This window comes from Sciurus carolinensis, unplaced genomic scaffold, assembly GCF_902686445.1.
Source record: "Sciurus carolinensis unplaced genomic scaffold, mSciCar1.2, whole genome shotgun sequence".
Taxonomy (NCBI): Eukaryota; Metazoa; Chordata; class Mammalia; order Rodentia; family Sciuridae; genus Sciurus; species Sciurus carolinensis.
This window is the reverse complement of record NW_025920141.1, coordinates 2,707,840-2,711,510: the sequence shown is the minus strand read 5'-3', so window position 1 is coordinate 2,711,510 and position 3,671 is coordinate 2,707,840. Positions and strand designations below refer to the sequence as shown.

The following is a 3,671-nucleotide window of genomic DNA, read 5'->3' as shown; positions in this document are numbered from 1 at the left end:
GAAAAGCTCTTCTCATCAAGATACTGAAAAAAATAATATCTCTTGAGCAATTTGTAAGAAAAAGGAAATAAGATTAAAATGCAGAAATCTAATAAATACAAAAGTCATATCATATGAATGTTAGAACTGTAGGATATATAAAATGATGGTTAGAGGAAATTATAGGTTGTCTTTATAAAAAGGATAAAAGTAAAATGACAATGACCTGAAGAGTAGAAGTAATAAAGATAAAAATAGAAATTAATCAACTATGTTATTGAGAAATGGTATTACTCCAAGTGAACAAATGAACATACAAAGCAAAATGAGAAATCACATGGAATGTTTCTTAATATAGGAAAAAATGAAATGGAAACATTTTTTACAATTTATTTTTATTTTATTTTAGCTGATCTATCCAAGTCAAAAGAAAGAAGCACTCAGGTAAGAACTCACACTGGGTGCATTCTCCCCACAATACACTGAAACTCACAGTTACTCATAAATACAAGAGAAATGGGTAATAAATGTTCATAGAACTCTAAATACATGCAGGTAACCTATAAAAACTTCATTGAGAGAGCTTAAATACAACAAAAGAAATCAAAAACTTAAAAAAGAAGTGAAATACAATGTATGCATGCATATGAATCAGAAATCTCATTTTTTTATCTCAATTTTACCCAAGTAATACAGATTTAAAGGTTTTTCCAAACACAATGTCCCTCTTGGAGAACAAGGAGTTGGGAGGACTTGCTGTACCACTGAGGTTCTCCATTGTCATTCCTTGGGACAATGTGGGAACTGCTAGGTTCATCTAGTAGAGAAGTCAGGATGCTTAGGATGTTTCTCAACAAGCCTACCTGACACAGGACAACTCCCGACTGTGAACTACACAGTTCAAAATGTCAGCGTTTCTGTGCTCAGAAATGCTGTGCTAGCAGCTCTCAGGACATTTTATAAAACTCTGGTAATAAGACATGGTATTCAACTGGGAAAATTAATAGTTAGGTCAATGAAACAGAATACAGTCCAAGAACAAAGACGTGCTTTTCCTATGTTGAACTATAGGTGGTGCTGAAGAGTAGGAGGGGTTCCAGGTCTCATGCCATACCCCAAATCACATTCTGTTGGGTTAAAGACCTGCTGGCTAAGGAGGAAAAAAAAAAAAAAAAGAGAGAGAGAGAGAGAGAGAGAGAGAGAGAGAGAGAGAGAGAGAGAAAGAGAGAGAAAAAACTCACATGGAAGATGACATTGATGTTAGGTGGGGGGAGGGAAACTGTTTTTAACTATAAAGAAAGAGACCATGAATTTGAAAGTGAAAAGACCAGCCAGAGACTGCCAGCACCACCACCACCACCACCACTACAGCCATGGTCCGGTATAGAATTCAGAATCCCAGTGTCTGGTTAACAAGGAAGCAGAATTCTAATGTGCCGCCTTTCCTCTGAAAACTGTGGATGCTTATGGAGAAAACCCACACCAAGTTCATCACTTGGAGCCAGAATGACCAAAACATTTTGGTATTGGATGAATGAAGATTTGCAAAAGAAATTCTTCCCCAATACTTCAAGCACAGTAACATGGCAAGCTTTGTGAGGCAAATGAATATGTATGGTGTCTGTAAAGTAGTACATATTGACTCTGGAATAGTAAGGCAGGAAAGAGATGGTCCTGTTGAATTTCAGCATACATACTTCAAATAAGGCCAGGATGAATTGTTGGAGAAGATTAAAAGGAAGGTTTCATCTTCAAAACCAGAAGATAATAAAATTTATCAGGAAGATCTAACAAAAAATATGAGTGTTCAGAAGATTCAAATAAAACAAGAAACAATTGAGTCCAGCCTTTCAGAATAAAAAGTGAGAATGAGTCCCTATGGATGGAGGTGTCTGAATTAAGAGCAAAGCATGCACAGCAACAAATTATTCAATAGACTGTTCAATTTGTTGTTACCTTGGTTCAGAATTACCAACTTGTGAGTTTAAAATGTAAAAGACCTCTACTTCTAAACACTAAAGGAGCCCAAAAGAAGAATTTATTTGAGCACATAGTCAAGGAACCAGCTGAAAATCATCATCACAAAGTTACACACATACGACTGAAAATTCAAGGTCAAGACAGCGGATTTCAGATAATATCATTATTTATGACATTACTGATGTTAATGCAGGTGAAGAAAATATCCCAGTTATTCCAGAAACTAATGAGGATGTTATATCTGATCCCTCCTACTGTAGCCAGTACCCCGATATTGTCATTGTTGAAGATGAGTATGCACCTGTCATTCAGAATGGAGGTCAGAGTTAACCAGCCAGAGAATCCCTAAGTTCAGGGATTGATGTCATCAACCCTCTCATGTCTAGTGCCGTCCAGCTAAACAGTTCATCCAGTCTGACCACAGAAGAGCCTGTGACCATGATGTATTCAATTTTGAATGATAATATTAATCTTTTGGGAAAGATTGAACTGTTGGATTATCTTGAGAGTACTGACTGCAGTTTAGAGGACTTCCAAGCTATGCTGTCAGGGAGAGAGTTTACCACTGACCTAGATCTCCTGGTTGATCTTTTCACTACTTAGTTCTGGGCAGATAAATCCCACAGATTACATCAATAATACAAAATCTGAGAATAAAGGATTAGAAACTACCAAGAACAATGTAGTTCAACCAGTTTTAGGAGAAGGAAGAAAATCTAAGTTTAAACCACATAAGCAACTTATCCAGTACACTGCCTTCCCACTTCTTGCATTCCTTGATGGAAATCCTGCTTCTGCTGTTGAAAGTGGGAGTACAACAGCATCATCAGAACTTATGTCCTCTGTAAATAAACCCATGAAGTTGATTAACTTCTGGATAGCAGCCTGGACCAAGAACCAACCCAAAGTAAGCTTGTTGACCTGGAGTCATTGACTGAAGCTGAAGTTAGTGAAGTTACACTGTTTTATTTTTATGAACTTTCTCCTGCACCTCTTGATAGTGACATGCCACTTTTAGATAGTTAAACTCCTAACAAGTGGACTCAACATGTATATATTCATCAAAATAATGAACTAATTATTTTAAAGTATCATTTAGTACTTTTCTTTTGTAAACTGCTTTATTTTGTTTAATCAGATACTGTGGCATAACAGCACCTTTTGCTTTTCTCACTAACCATACACTCTTGTAAAGTTTTTGAATGTTACTCAGCTGCGTAGATACACACAAAATTCTGTGCACATTATTGGCATATCTTTACGTTGGACTCAAATGACCATTTTTCTCCAATTGTAGCAATTTGGATTCCATTTTTACAAATGACCATTTATTCCAGTTACTTTTGTTTTACTTGTTTGATGGTGTCTGTCTGCATTTGAGTGGAAGTCTCTAGAACTAATGCTAGAACTTCTAAAGCTTTCTCTGTTCCAATTATTACTATTAAATGTTTTTCATTTGGCTTATTTTTAAAACAGGAAGCATAAAGTGACTGTATCTTGTAAAACTTCTCTTGTCTCTCTTGGTTCAAAGAAGTTCATTTATGTTTGGAGCTCACATTCAATAGGAAGGGCAAAGTGTACACAAATGCTCACTGTTTGGTATGGTTCCAACTCCATATATGTAGCAAGAATCATATGATTATTTCAATAGTTGAAGAAAAAGCATTTGATAAAATACAGCACCCCTTCATGCTCAAAACACTAGAAAAAAT

At 36.0% G+C, this 3,671-nt stretch overlaps 1 pseudogene; it reads left to right on the top strand.

Annotated features, from left to right (window-relative positions):
• Positions 1-1,352: 1,352 nt before the first annotated feature.
• Positions 1,353-2,985, top strand: LOC124974291 (heat shock factor protein 2-like; annotated as a pseudogene).
• The last annotated feature ends 686 nt before the right edge of the window (positions 2,986-3,671 follow it).